At 31.6% G+C, this 17,121-nt stretch overlaps 1 pseudogene; it reads left to right on the forward strand.

The window, feature by feature from the left end:
• The first annotated feature begins 14,842 nt into the window (after nt 1-14,842).
• On the forward strand, nt 14,843-16,271 carry LOC149239165 (cyclin-dependent kinase F-1 pseudogene; annotated as a pseudogene).
• Nucleotides 16,272-17,121: the final 850 nt, after the last annotated feature.

A 17,121-nucleotide genomic window follows, 5' to 3' on the forward strand; every position in this document is an offset into this window, starting at 1 on the left:
TGTATAACATCGTTACAATGATCACTGTTATCACCCCAAGAAACTCTCCTAGGTTGTAGCTCGGAGATGCTCGGGAACATTACAAATTCAACTTATTGTTTCAAATGGATGAATGGAAGAGATGATGCTTGTTCAATCCAGATAACCTCTTCTACTTTGCTTGACTCCAGACATGCGTGAACACCCCCAGACTATAAGGCTTTAGACCACCAATTACTCACACTTTAAGGAATGCGTGAATATGGAGAATACTGAACACACCAGCAGATGCACAAGACCATGTGATGGCCGACTGCAACCAGTAAAGGAGTCTGTAAATCTAATTCGCCAACACACAGACAGGATGACAACTCTCTGTCATTAGGTGAAAAGAAACTTGAATAAATTGTTCAATGATACATACATGACTTTAACACAGAGGTAGGATGATAGCTCCCCTAATGCTAAATATCAAGAGCTCAAAAATATAGCATATTAGGCACAAATTAGAGGAGAAGGAGAATGAAAAGTGAGCAATTAACAACAAAAGAAGCTTGTATTAACTCAAAATGAAGACAAGACGCTGCAAGTATCAAAATAGTCACTGTCTTCAGAAGTTGAACCTTACTTAAAAACAACAACCATCAACCCTAATTACATCTTCTTTGTGGTTATATATAGAGTTTTACTACAAAGGCACTCATCCATTCTAAGTATGGAGTGGTCATAATTGACCAACGATCGCTTTAACTACCTGATGGAATCTGAGTGCGATTGCTTGCTGTGGTGGATGAATTTGATCTTCTCGGTTGCTTTGTTGTCCTCTCAAGTGGCTGGAGTATCGTATGGGATGAACTCCCATAACTGTTAAATGCATTTATCTGCTTGAGCTCTGTCCTTTCCCTTCTCGCCCATACTTTCTGTTCAATGCAGTTGTTAAGGAGGAAATGCACCCGGTACTGAAAACAGGTCACGTTCGTCCTTTCAGGAGCATGGAACAGTTAAGGTACATGGGCTATGCAATGGGTGGAATCATTGGATGGAGGAGTGAGACTGGCTGCCAGATTAAGGGGATAGATGGCGGGGATGACTCCACGGGGATATTAGAGGAGGCGGGAGGGGAATGACTGAGGGCCGTTGGATCTCGGGCGAGCAGATCCAATGGTCGTCGAGCGGTGGAAGCGTACGAAAGTTGGCAGGCGCGGATGGGTGGTAAGCGGTATTAATTGCACCGCGTTGGGGATTTTGGTTGTAAAAGGGTGTGACGTGTGATACCATTCATAATGTGACACGTGGCAGTGGAGGGGAAAACCACCCTCGATCGTGTGTTAAAGCGACATTACCTGATGAGCGCGGGGAGAGCTGAAATCGTCCAATCATGGTGGGACTAATCAGACGATGGACGAGTGTTCGGGTGAGACGGAAGTCGTCAGATCGGGTTCTTTAGTATTTTTGGGTATTTACGTATGGAAATTTGTGATTGCGATAAGATCGCATCGCAATATCGCATCGGCGGAAGTAGAGGGGCGCAGAATTTATACACACGAATGCGATTTTCGATAGCGATTAAGCCTCTGACTTTAGAGAATCATCGTTATAAAACAGAGCTAACAATCACATCATGTTCATTTTCCCTGGACATGAAAATATTAAGGCCCTACATATCTCTAGGGTTCCTTGATTGATATCCTAAGGTACACCTTTAAGAATATAAGTTATTGTGAATATTTTCATGGTTGTATCTGGTCAAATGATCAAAGCTACCTTGATCAAAATTTTGAATCATATTATTATAAAAAGATTAAACAAATAGAATTGATGTTCTTTGAATGTATAGAGGTGTCTCAAAATATCATATTATTATAAAAATATTAAACAAATAGAGGTGATGTTCTTTGAATGTATACACTTGTCTTGAAATAGCTATAGAGGTATAGAGAAGATGGCAATCAATTGAAGTTAGATTCTAATCCACTCTTAGGTCCTTGTATTAAAATTTGAATAATTTTGTATGCATTAAATAAATATATAAAATCAAAAGAAAAAAGACAAAACAAAACAAAACTTGTGTTGATAACTCAGATCTCTCTGGTAAAAATTCAATCTAGAAATTAAAATGACATGAATTCTTAACCCTTAAATTTTTTTGTCAAACAATAATATAGTTTATGCTTTTTATAACAGAATAAAATTATTGATAAATTTTTAGAAAGTGTAAGTTTATAATCCATTAAATTATTGAAATAATAATAATAATAATAATAATAATAATAATAACAAGTGCTGCATGCAGCGGGTAGTCCCTGCCGGGGTCTGCCACAACAAGCCGGGGTCTGCTACAACAACAATACAAACGCTTTCTGCAACATGCCGAATTCAATGTGTAATTGGTTAAAAAATTCAGGGGTCTGCCACAACAACAATACAAACCCTCTCCATCTATTTAAATCAGCTCAACACATTGTGAAAACAGTCAACATGTCAGTATACTATTTAAAGACTTCTCGTTTCGACCAGCCAATTACTTCCACGGAAGGTGGCCAAATTTTAACATGAAAATTAGTTGTATAATACCGTTGGGATGCAGAAATATGTTGCTTCCTGTATTTGTATTTAGTACACACATATTGCAACCTCTTGTTGTAGGAATCGCAAGCCGTGGGGATTAAGAGTGTGCCAAGAAAGGCTAAGTGTGGGTATGCAATACATTTTAGAGTGAGAAATTAATGAGAGAGACGTAAGTTTTTGTAACAAAATTTTTCCTTTCAGGTATATCTTGGGAATGTTAATGTCAATACTAGAACTGTTCTAATCATAAAAGTGAAAAGTAATCTAAAAAGGTTAAAAAGGGTTAAAAGAAAAAAATAGTTAATAGCAGCACAACCTCCAGTGCAAAACCTGCGGTTAAATATTCATAAATGTTATCAATATTTTTGTTATATGGAAAAGATTTGTTATATGGAAAAGAAGAGAGAATGTAGATGTTGATGTCCCTACATAGGCTTCTTTTGGTGATGCACGTACACAAAATGAGATCAATGTCTAATAATCTCAATCAAAGATATTAACATATATTCCTGTGCAATTATCGTTGGGAATTTGGGAATTAACTTTTCAGAATATTAAATGAACGCATATATAGATATAATTTATGTTTCTCACGTTGCCTGGATTTTGTTATTTAAAAGTTAGGAATGTCAAAAGAATTTGTTATTTTAAGGTTAGGAATGTGAAATGAATTATATGTTTTATTTAAGTTATTATAAATAAATTTAGATATGAAGATGGAATTAAAAATAAAAAAATATTTCTTATAATGAATAAAACATATCACTTAGAATAGTCTCAAATAAAGCCCAAATGTAATTCATAACGATTAAAATTTAAATTAATTATTATAAATCCTAATACCAATTTCAAATTGATTGGGTTTTTTTCTATTTTAAATATAGATAGAGAAAATGCCTTCACCATTTTTAAAGATTTTAAAAATGAAGAAGCATATTAACATATGATAAATTCAATTATTTCCGTGCATATATTAAGCAAACAGATAAGATTTATCAATTATTTGCGTGCATATATTAAGCAAAGAGATAAGATAAAGAATATTGTGGAATACCAATTTTATATATATTTTTAGTATATTCTCGACGATGGAAAAAAATATTTAAGAGAAATACTTGAAAGCTAACTAATGTTCGAGGCAGCCTCATGTTTGAGGCGCCATGCTTTCCACCTTCAAAAATAACCATGCGGCGTCAGCGTCAATACCAGCGAACTTCACCAAACGAACTTAGCACTTCAATAAATCATGAGGGAATGGATGAAAAAGTTTGACACGTGTTTTTTAACACACACACGTTATCAACTGCATGAACGAAGTTTGTCAAATTAGTAAACCATACGCTTCACTCTGTCTGAGATACATTTTTAGAACCAGAAGTTTAGAATTTGTACACCATTCTAACTAAATGTATTATAGGTTATTTTACAAGGCAATTTAAAGAAGTGTTAAACATCTTGTTAAGGAGACAATTGACACACTTTGCCAATGGTTTGAAAAGCATGATCATCTTATTCTGAAATACACCTTTCCACTACTATGCCAAGTGTATGTGTAAGGTGTGTTTTACATTTTGTATTATTCCTATTATGGTTAATGCTCATATGTGTCAATTAACAAATGGCATGGTAAATTTTTAATAGACCTTTGTAAAAAACTAATTTAAACAAGGAAGTTAAGTAAGTTAGTGGTGTGAATTCAATCCATTGATATTGTGGCAACTACCATAATATATTGCCATCTTTAAATTTAAACCACCTGATCAATTTTTCTAATTAGTAAATGATTAAAGTGCCCAATTACAATATAGCCTGATAAAAATATTCTAAAAACTATTGTATAACAAATAACAGGGTTTTTCATCTTAAACCTTCTCCTCCTATTAAATTTCACTAATATCATTTGCAATGTAATAGAAAATGGAGAAAATGGATGTAGTTAAAGCACATAAAATGGATGCATTTTTTTTTTGAATTTTGGAATAAGATTATGGTAAATTTACCCTGAAGTTGCAACTCTAAATTTACACTTAATAGATTCCCATATGTCCTCTATAGTAGAATGAAAGCAAGTGGAAGTTGTGAAGCAAGAATCTATGCCTTAATCTGTTCCACGTGAGGAACAAAAGTATGTGAAAGCTGTGAAGCAAGAATTTGTGCCTTAATCTGTGAGGCAAGTGTTGAGGCCATGACGCGAGTGGGATAAGGTGGAGAGGGAGGCGTTGAGATTGTGATGCAGGTTCCTATACTGGACAATTAACTGACAAAGGTCTAAAAAAGTATGCTTAGTTTGTATATGCAAAAGTCACTCATTAAAACCTCCAAAACATTGAATGTTCCAGATTAATGCTAACATTTAAGTTAACTTAGCATTAGTTTAAGTTATATCATGTATCTAATATTTTGTAACTTTGAACATTGGATATGAAAATTGAAGAACTGCTTTGGAATTTTGGTTATTTTACTTTAGACAAAAATAGGAAATGTAATGAAAAGTGTGAAGCTTGCAATAAGGCCTCTAACCTTGTTGTCGAATTACATTAAAATAAAATAGTTTTAAATCTATTATTTTAACAAAAACTTTGCTTAAATGGATTGAATTAAAAATTGTCAACACAAATTTTATAATGAAAGATCAAAGTTTTTACAATAACTATAGTCTCTCGGAGGAAGGACTAATAAAGGCATGCTCCCAACCTATCCTTCCATCTCTTTCATGCTCATGGATTTTGCACATAACTTTGGAAGAAGCAGACGAAAGTGTTTTTCACAAAGAAAAAGAACTAGCATCCTTCAATTAAGTCATTGATCCGAAAAAAAAATCTGTAATCACTTCACGCAACAAGGTTTCACATGGACTTATTGCACCAATACCATCTCCATGAGGAATTTTGCAACCGAGATATTGACTTTTACTCTTTGTGGGCATGACAAACAGAAAGGAAGAAAGAAAACTCAATTTGTTAATATTTATTCGGGAGGTCATGAGAACCTTTGTTCCCAAGACTTCTCCCTTCTCCCATTGAGATGAAAGAACCCATATTCTCTATACCAAAAAGGTAGAGGATACATCAGATGGTGAGAAGAGTTAAAACAGGATAGAAGCAAGACAGAGCAATGGAATCCATTATGGAAATTACAGGGAGACAAGCTCATCAAGCCATGATTATTGACACTATAGTTAGTAAGGTATTTAACACTTAGCATGGGAGAGTGGCCTACAGAGTAGGCAAAGAGGTGGACCTAATTAATTAGTTGTTCAGAAATAATAATAACACTTTAGTTCGTCTATTAGGTTAAGAGGAATTTTGTTGTGGGTTGTTGTTTTAGGTTAAGAGTATAGTGACATTTTTATTGGCAGGATCCTGGATGTCTCTCTCATGAAGCCATGATTATTGAGACTATAGTTAGTAAGGTATTTCACACTTAGCATGGGAGAGTGGCTAGAGAGTAGGCAAACAGGTGGACTTAATTAATTAGCTGTTCGGAAATAATAATAACAGTTTAGTTCTTCTATTCCGTTAAGAGGAATCTTGTTGTGGGTTGTTGTGTTAGGTTCAAGAATATAGTAGTATTTTTATTGCCAAGATCCCGGATTTCTTTAATAACAGGTAGCAATTTAGCCATTCTCCTCAGCATAAAAAGAAAACTCATCGTCATGCAGACTCATAAATGAAAGAAGAACAACGTGATTGTAAGTCATGATCAAAGAATACGAAAACTCATCATCATGCAGACTCATAAATGAAAGAAGAACAACGTGATGATAAGTCATGATCAAAGAATACGGAGTCAGTAATGGTGGATACCAGCTAAACCATTCGCGATAGCTACCATGGAAATTATGATCCTCGCTATATTCAGGAACCGTTGTTTCCTGTGAACCATTCTATTTGTGCAGACGGCCAGTCTTTTCCTTTGCTTGCAGTTCAGGTATGTGATTGAAAAACCTCCTAATTATAATTTGCATTTAATTAATGATTTGAAAGATGTTTTCTTTGTTACAGTTTACTATACACAATGTAGAAAACAGACTTTTCTACCGTATATATTTTTTGTCAGTTACAAATTTGATAAGAATTGGGTAGAATCCCTACTATGGTCGAAATATAATCAATTTTTTGAGCACCCAATAGTTTTGTTCCATTTAAATAAACTTAAATTATAATAAAATATGAAATTGTAATTCAATAAAAACTCTGCTTTTCCAGTTTTGCAGAATAGGCTCATTCTCTCGAATGCACCAAAACACCTTAAAGATCTTGAGAATACTAAATTAGGCATTTATCATTATTTACCATTGAGTTTTTGAGTAAGTTTTTCATGTTCAATATCGCCTGCAGTAAATAAAAATAAAAACAGTTAAAGAAAAAAAAACGATGCATTTAAAAGCAGAGGAAATTAAAGAAGCAGAGGAAATTAAAGCACAAAATGGATGCATTTCTCGTTGAGTTTTTTATTAAGGTTTTGGTAATTTCACCTTGAAGCCAAGGTGCTAAATTTATACTTTAAATTAACAGGGTCTCCATGATCCTCTGCAGGTAGATCCCTTGCAGCTAGCGTAATAACACAAAATAACAAGTAAATAACAAGTAGCAGCTAGCGTAATAACACAAAATAACAAGTAAATAACAAGTAAGGTACTTCTCCGGAGTTAGTTGCATCTGAAGTTTGCCCAAATACATAAAGATAGTCTGATACATACCAGGTCTGTCAGGTCGCAAACTACAATGCTACTGCCTTCCACAATGCCATCTTGCAGACTCAAGCGACTCAATGGCATCTTGCAGACTCAAGGGACTCAAGCTTGTAGATAACAGAGCACGTTCAAGGACTGCAATTGTAATCTTGCAATTGTAATCTTGCAGACTCTTCTGGGCAGGCGGCGACTATCTTTTACCATACCATACCAGAGTTGCATGCTAATAGCCATATGGAAGGGGCTTTGCATGCTAATAGCCATGTGGAAGGACCGTTGATATACATGTGGAAAGGACCTCGAATGGGCTACTAGCTTGGAAGTATATTGGCTCTCTCTCTAAACTTTGGATAAAATTGTATTGCCGCAGTATTCACATTTTTCCCTATCATTTATAAAATTTAATTAATTAATTTATAAATTGTCATAGGCCTTTTCTCATTTCCATAGTTCTAAAAATATTTTTTTAATAAAACAGTCATACTTTTTAATTATTTAAAATTAAGAAAAAACTATAAATTTAAAAAGCAACATTGTAGGTTGTTATATATCCTTTTTTTATATAGTTAAACATTAAGGGTATGATTGTTTTTTAAGATGTAAAATATATTAAAAATATATCAAGGTTAAAGAGGGAAAAATAAAAGTATAATATTTTAATTAATTAAAATTAAAAAATTCTTTAATAAAAAAATAAAATAAATTATATATTATTTAACTTTAGAAAACATACAGTAGAAGAGTCAATTTGATGATCTTTATAAAATAAAAAGTAAAATTAATATTATACTTTTACTATTTACTATTTAAAATGTAAAAAATAACATTAACTATATATTTTCCAGATTTAAAATTGGAAAAAAATAATTAATTATTCTCTAAACATGAAAGTTTTCCATACCTATCTATAACTCAAATTTGCCCCTATAATTTTTTTCTACCATGCAAAAGGGTGCAAAATAAAATAAACTTTTTACATCAAAATTCATTGAACAAGTGATATGGATAAAATAACCACAACGTACTTTGGATAAGCAAGGCCTGCAATAAGAGGTAGTTTTTTTTCCAGCAAGAAACTTTGGTTAAAATTTGGATGGATAACAATTGCGACCGTAAAACTTTGGTTAAAATATAATAAAGCTCAAAAAATAGTTGGTCAACAAATTGGATATCAGAAAAGTTTGCCGCAAGGACATGCAGAAGAGGTACCAAAAACATAGGATATCTTACTTTTACCAGTCTTGAAACCTGCGAAGCCCGCAATAAGACCCTCAACTTTGTTGGCCAATCAGCAATTACATAATAAATTTTATATTATTTTTTAATATGAAAACTTTGGTTAAAATTGTGATGTATAGCAATATTTTTTGGTCAAACAAGAGATTAATAGGCAGTCAACGCAGGATCGATTGCCAAGAGTCCCAGGCAGGGACTAATAATAATATCTCAAAACATGTATATAGGTTGCTAACGATACAGTTATTATATTCTACTAGGATCCAAATAGTGGGATAGAATCTGATTATGCTGATAGACTCTCTGAGTTTTTGACGTCCTAGGTGTAAAACCATCAGAAGGAAAAGAGGAGGCTTGGGACTGGGGTTGCGAGGGTGGATGTGAGTTGTCCATCTATGCTGTGGAATTGAAACAATGGATATGATGGGAGCATCAGAGTGGTTGTAGATATGTATACAAAATGGAGGGTGTCGTTCATGGAGGAGGGTTCAACAACACGGTAAGTGCGTATGACGTGACTCTAGTAGCAGGTAAACAATAGAGATAGAGTTGCTGTCTTACTTTACCATCATGTTTGATGTTTATGAACATTTCAGAATTCATTTTCACTTGCCAGTGTAGTAAATATATTCCTTACAATAACAAAAACTAAAACAAGGGGACAAAATCACAATAATAAGTATAAATAGTAAAAGGAGGTATTAATGAAAAAATTATAACTTTAAAAATATAAAAAAAAATTACCATTATAAATATTTATTATATTATTATGGACTACAAAAATTTAAAATCTAACATTATAATTTTACACGGAAAAGAAATAACTAATAAAACTCATCAATTTAAACGAACTACACCAAATAATACTGATATGATTAATTCAAAGCACATACTTACTATGGTATAGATTACAAAAACCTAAAATGTAACCCCAAAAAGATATTATATTTAAAAATAAATAAAAAATTAAAATTAAAAGTTATAATTTATCTTACACCAAATTATTATAAAAGCCTTATATTCCAAACCCTCCCTGTTGAATCTCAACTTTAACATACTAATATATAACCATTATATTATAAATCTTATATATTATAATATATAATATTACAATATATAATATTTTTTTTATATATTACAATAATGCTCATATATGATACTACCATTTCAAAAATTTAATAATGCTCATATTCATATTTATATATTATAATGTATTGTTTGATTTATATATTATAATATTATGTAATAAATAATAGTTGAATATCATTAAAGTTGTTTAATCTTATGCTTATTATGTTTAACAATAGCTGCACAGTGTTAACCATAGTCTAATCATGATCAAACATCTTCAATTATAATCACCGTGGTAGACTGTAATTGACCATAGTTGAATATGGTTAGTAATTATCAATTATAGTTGACTCCATTTAGCATGATCAGGCTATGTCAACCATGGTCATTCATGCTAAACCATGCGGAACTTAGGTCAACTATAGTAAATCATCATTATATTGGTCAATCATAGTCACCATAATCAACGAATAGAGACCATGGTGAACCCATGCTCAACATGGCCATCCATTATTCATATGCCGAAATATGCTTAACTTAGTTCACCATGGTAAAACATGGTCAATTGTAGCCTTCCATTAGCAATATAGAAAACCATAATATGTTATAGAAAACTATGGTCAACCATGGTCACATTGCATCATAAATTTATCGAGTGTAACAATGTCACAAACATTTTTCTCTTTCAGGGAAAACATTGTGATAAACATTGTTGCAATGTTACATTACATTGTAATTTTGACATTAAAAAATTAGATAACCATATTTACCAATGTGGTTGACAATTTTTGACAATGTTTGATTATGTTTGGCACTCAACGCTCTTCAACTTTGATCACACAAAATCACCTATTATTATTATTGATTAATATTAATAATCAAACACAGGCAACGACATTAGTCTAGCATAGTCAAACATGGTTGACCAAAGTCAAACATTATCAACCTTAATAAAATATGGTCATCCTCAATTCATCACAATTGTGATGAAAAAATATTTAATATTAATATTATTATTAATAAAATTACTACTATTAATAGTTATATTATGATTCAGTATATGAATATTATTGATTGGTACTAATAATGAAACATATTGTGATGTCAAAATGATACGTAAATATATCAAATATTGCAATGTGATAAAAATTGTGTGAATGTTTCTTTGCGTTGCATTTTCTCCAACATCACAATGTGACATTACAAAATTTCTCATCAAAATTTACTAATGTGGTTATGCATATGCTTGATATATGCTGTCGGTGAATAGAAACCACATTTACTAATGTGGTTTTGCTAGGGCTTGTAATATTGCACTCATTATATAAGGGTTTTTAATATTTGGGTCTAATATTTATATTTCGATATTAGGGTTTAATATTGGGGTTTAATATTGGGGTTTAATATTAGGGTTTATAATATAGGTTATTTAGTATATATTTTTTAATATATGCAATATTTATAATATTAAGGTTCATAAATATAATGGGTTTATAATATAGAGATTTTAATATTAAGGTTTTGTCAACTTTATCTACTGATGTGGTTGACTATGGTCAAATATGGTTGAGTATGTTCTAGAGTCAACACTCTTAAACTTTAGTCAAATTAATCTCCTGTGAATATTATTAATTAATTTTAATAATCAAACATCTTGTGACGTTAGAATGATAGATAAATCTATCCAATATTGCAATGTTAGGGTTTATAATATAGGAATGTTAATATATATATATATATATATATATATATATATATATATATATATATATATATATAGTTTGATATACATAGTGTTTATAATATTAGGGTTTATAAGATATTGGGTTTATGATATTAGATTTATATAATAGATTTTTTAATTTTAGATTTTATTCATTTATATCTACTAATGTGCTTGACCATATTCAACTATTTTTTACCATCTTTGAGACACAATAGTATATAACTTTGGTCGAACTTAATTGTCTATGAATATTACCAATTAATATTAATAATTAAACATCTTGTGACATCACAATGGTACATAAATCTATCCAACCTTAAAATGTGACAAACATTGTGGCAATGTTACAGTACATTGTAATTTCTTTAGCGTAGAAATGATAAAAGTAGGTATTAATGAAAAAATTATGAATAAAAAAAATAAGTGGCCTCTAAAATTTGAATTTATAATATTTAGATTGATATTAGAGTTTATAATATAGGCTTTATAATGTTAGAGGTTATAATATTATTTTTAATATTAGGGTTTAGTCAATTATATTTAATAATGCACTTTGCTATGTTTGACTATGCTTGGGATTCAACATCTTAAACTTTGGTCAAATTGAATCATCTATGAATATTATTTATTAGTATTAATAGTAAAAAATGTTGTAATGACATAATAGTACATAAATCTATCCAAGATTCCAATTTGAAAAACATTTTAGAAACGCTACATTACATGGCAATTTCTCCAATGCAGAAATAATAAAAATATGTATGAATGAAAACAATACAAGTTAAAAAATATATGGGTTAAAGAATTTGATTTATAGTATTGGGTTTAATATTAAGTTTAATATTAGAGTTTGTAATAATGTGTTTATAGTAATGGTTTTAGTATTACAGTTTGTCATAATGTTTTTATAATAATGTTTTAGTATTAGGGTTTATAATTTCAGTGTTCATAATATTATGGTTTATGCTTTATAATATTATGGTTTGTAATATTGAGTTTATAATGATAGGCTTAAAATATTAGCTTTTAAAATATGAAGTTGTTGGTACTTGAGTTTCCAATATTATGTTTAAAATATTAGATTTTAATATTAGAGTTTCTAATATTATAGTTTATAACATCAACGACATGCACAACCATATTGCAATTTATGTGAGATCATATTGTGACATTACAGAATTTATTATCCACATTTATTAATGTGGTTTAATATGTTAAATAATATTTAATAGTCAATACTCCTCAACTTTGTTTAAACATAATCAACTATCTTTAAATAAATACTTAACGTATTCTTCAATTAAAATAATAATATTAAAACCCTAATTTAAGATACAAAATTAAAACCCTATATTAAAACTCAACTCTACTACCTAATACTAATATTACAATTATTATTACAATTACTATAATATCAATGCATATAATTATAACATAATAATCTTGATTATTATATTTGTAATTATAATATATTATTATATTTTAATTATAACTTAATTTTACTGAATTCGAATTATTATAATTATATATGAATTGATATTAATATTAAATTTATATAACTATTAATATAATTGATTTAAAAGTACTTACCTATATTGACCATAACCATATTTATACTAATATCTAATGACCATATTTATACTAATATCTATTTAGCCTAACTTGAATAGCATCCCCTTTTCTTCGTAGTCTTCTCTTTTAATGGACCATCCGAGAAGTTAGTTAATGAATAACTCGGATAATTAAAATAGTGAAATACATCGTTGATTTAACCCCACCTCGTCACTAACAAAATGGTTTGTTTGGTTAACTATCATTAGCTCTATAGTTAACAATCCCTATCCTATCATCTCCGCATGTTGTATCTAACTCATCAAATTTCAATGTAACTAAAGACTTCATAGCTTATGTTTCTAGTTCATCCATTTTCACTTAGAAAGATGAGTGGACAATAGCTTAATTTACCAAATATTTATACGTTAAATGACAAAGTATTATACCTTAATTTACCAAATATTTATGAGCGGTACCTCTTATAACATCATTAAGAGAGGCCTTGAAGTAGATTGAAGCAAAACATAAATTTAGAAGTAGACTAGGTCAACTAGCTATCTTCTCAAAACATATTCAATACCACGGCACTCTCATAGACTATGACTTATGTTCAATAGTGAAAATAGAGGTTTTTCACTCATTCTCAAAACACAGGTTTTTCACTACTACTAAATATATGGACGGATAAAGGGTCGGCGTACACTGTATACCCACTAACTCAACTATTAATGTTGATGGCTCTAAATCTCACAACAACGAAGAGATATTATATTTAAAACACATGTTTTCAGTAGTAGTAAATATATGAAGGACGAATAAAGGGCCAATGTACACTCTATACCCACTAACGACGCACCAACGAAGAGATATTATATTTAATTAAAATTGTTTTTATTCCTTTGGTTGACACGGTAACCTAATGGTAACGAATGTAATGGTTTATAATAGTATTCTATAATATATAACTTGTATATTCATTTTAATAATTTTGAGGATTTACAATACTGGAGTGAAATACTCTATAGGATAGTATTGATATATATATTTTTTTAGCTTCCACCAGCAGGGTTTATAGTAATTACGTTTTGATCAAAGGACAATGATTTTGTATTTTTTTTTTTTTTTGGTTTTTTTTTTATAATTTTAATTAAAGTTTTATGAAAATGTGAATATTTTTATTTTTAATAAGTTTAAAAGTAGTTTTTTAATATTTAAGAAATTTTATTTCTAATTTTTAATTGGTTGAGAGAATTTTGATGGGACATAATGCTCCTCTATGAAGGGCATTTTATTTTCCATATTTATGAGTGTTAAAAAAAAATCTATTATTTTTATGCCGTAAGGCGTTTCTCTTTGAAATAAACCCCCCAAAATGCCTTTCTGTCATAATAGTAGCCGTCGGATCTACTGTTAGATGATTGAACAGAAATCAGCGGTCTAATTTAATAAAAAATGTAATAAAACATAAAAAACCTTAAAAAAGAGGTTAACGTATGAGTTATATTACCTACCAAATGAACCCGTCCTGCGCGCGGATATTTGCGTTTGATGCAGAGGAGAGGAGGGTGAGGGTGTTGAGGAGGGCGGAGTTGCTGGAGAGGGACTGTTCGAATAGGTAACGCCATTTCAACAATTAATTTATATAGCAGTAGTAATATCATTATCTTCATGAATTGAATAGGAGAGCAAGGCTTACAGTTTTGACATTCTCATAATGGGAATGTTTGAACTGTTAATGCCATTTAATCACCGAATGACTTTAACGCCATTTCAGTCAGCAAAGATTTCTCAATTTGTTTATCAGAATTGGGTCGGTTCAGTCATAACTCCTGCATTTCATGTTCGTGTTTGATCTATAAGGCTGCTCAGATGTTAAATATATTTGATTCGGTATACTTTGTTCTGAGGGCAAATGAAACTCTCTGGGCTTATGAAGGTTGGTTTGAATTGAGGAATTTGGGATATATAAACACTGGCCATGTTCTCCGGACCATGGAATTGGGGATTTCTCCATAGGGATTTAGTGTTTCAGGGTTTTGAGAGTTGAATACCTCGAGAAGATTTGATGGGCTGGTTTTGAGAGTTAAAATCTCGAAAAGATTTGATGGGAACAGGTCTTCCAGAGATTTGAGGAATGCAAAACATGGAGGAAAATGTGCAGAACAGCTGGAGTCTCCATGGCAACAAAGAAATATGTGCCCGTTACGAGATTCTTGAGAGGGTTGGCAGCAGAACTTATTCGGATGTGTACAAAGGGTGGAGAAAGGAGGACGGTCTAATAGTAGCCCTTAAGGAGGTTGATGACTATCAAAGCTCTTGGAGAGAGATTGAGGCGTTGCAGAGGCTTTGTGGGTGCCCCAATGTTGTGAGGCTCTATGAGTGGTTTTGGAGAGAAAATGAAGACGCAGTTTTGGTTTTGGAGTTTTTGCCTTACGATCTCTATTCTGTCATTATGTCTGCTAAGAATAAGGGAGAAAATGATATTCCCGAGGCTGAGGTTAAGGCCTGGGTGATTTAGATCATGTAAGGGATGGTTGATTGCCATGCTAATTGGGTTATCCATCATGACCTAAAGCCCTCTAATCTATTGTTTGACCCTATTTCTTGAAGTGTTTGTACATTCTGTTATGTTTCCCATTTAAGGTTTTTAATATTTTAAAATATGTTGAAAGCCTATTTGTGGTTAACTGCAACTTCGTAGTAGTTCAAAATGTTAAAAAATCCCACACGTGAAAAGTTCAATCTAAAATCTTGAAAATTTTGACTGATTCAAAGCACTTTGGAAACTAGATAAATGAATTGATTTTTCCTTTTATTATAACTATTCGAGCAAACGTTGCATAGAAGCGCAAGGTTAATAGTTGCCCAAATTGAAACTGAATAGTGCTTAAAGTTTAGTGATTCTTCATCAGTAGGATGCCTGAACATTCAATAACTTAGTGATCTCTAAATTCGAAAATCAATACTTGTAGGCAAGGATACTTGAAGAGCCTGAAGCGATCTATGAAGTAGAGTATGAGCTTCCTCAAGAGGGCGATCTATGAAGTAGAGTATGAGCTTCCTCAAGAGGATATCGTTGCTGATGCCCCAGGAGAAAGGTTGATGGAGGAAGATGATAGTTTTAAGGGAGTGCAGAATGAAGGGGAGGAGGATTCATCCACTGCAGTTGAAACTAATTTTGATGATATGGAAGAAACTGTGAATTTGGATTTGATCTGGAAAAATGAAGGTGATATGGTGATGCAGGGATTCACATCTGGTGTTGGAACTCGATGGTACACAGCTCCAGAGTTGCTCTATGGAGAAACGATCTATGGAAAAGAAATTGATTTGTGGTCGTTAGGTTGCATTCTGGTGGAGCCCTTGATTTTAGAACCTCTCTTTTCTAGGACTTCAGACATTGATCAAATTAGCAGGCTGGGTTCTTGGTTTCTGCATTAAATTTTCATAAACTCTAATTGGCTGATCATGTTTCATCTTCCTCAAATTGTCTTTTATATGGATTAGTATTCTAAATTAGCTTTGGGGGTTGCATGCCTTCAAGCATTCACCACGACAGTAAAGTAATCATTATGATTACTAATGTATTGCTGTCACTGGGTGAGAAACATTATAGCCATGAACCTACTGTTAAATTTGTAGAATTGTCTTATACTTGCTCAAAATAGTGACTACATGTTTGAGAATAAATTTCTCTGCAAAGACCAACTCCAGATTCTTCCTTTTCACTTTGTACTAATGATCATTGTGACCGCAAAATCTTTATACACAATGAGTTCAATGTCGTTCACTCAAGTGATTGTTTCTGCATTAAATTTTCATAAACTCTAATTGGCTGATCATGTTTCATCTTCCTCAAATTGCCTTTTATATGGATTTGTATTCTAAATTGGCTTTGGGTGCTGCATGTCTTCAAGCATTCACCACGACAGTAAAGTAATCATTATGATTACTGATGTATTGTTGTCACTAGGTGAGAAACATTATAGCCATGAACCTACTGTTAAATTTGTAGAATTGTCTTATACTTGCTCAGAATAGTGACTGCATGTTTGAGAATAAATTTCTCTGCAAAGACCAACTCCAGATTCTTTCTTTTCAATTTGTACTAATGATCATTGTGATCGAAAAATCTTTATACACAAAACAGAAAATTGAAATTTAAAGATGACTTTCTATTCTGATGCTTGAATTATAGTTATTAAGAAATGTGTTTTGTTGTGTGACCTGGGACCTGGCATGTGGAGATGCAATTAATTTAAGAAAACTGCAGCTGTTATAAAAGGTATCA

This window comes from Pinus tabuliformis, chromosome 8 (genome assembly GCF_031772625.1).
Source record: "Pinus tabuliformis cultivar Carrire ecotype Pingquan chromosome 8, CPIR1, whole genome shotgun sequence".
NCBI classification, from domain to species: Eukaryota; Viridiplantae; Streptophyta; class Pinopsida; order Pinales; family Pinaceae; genus Pinus; species Pinus tabuliformis.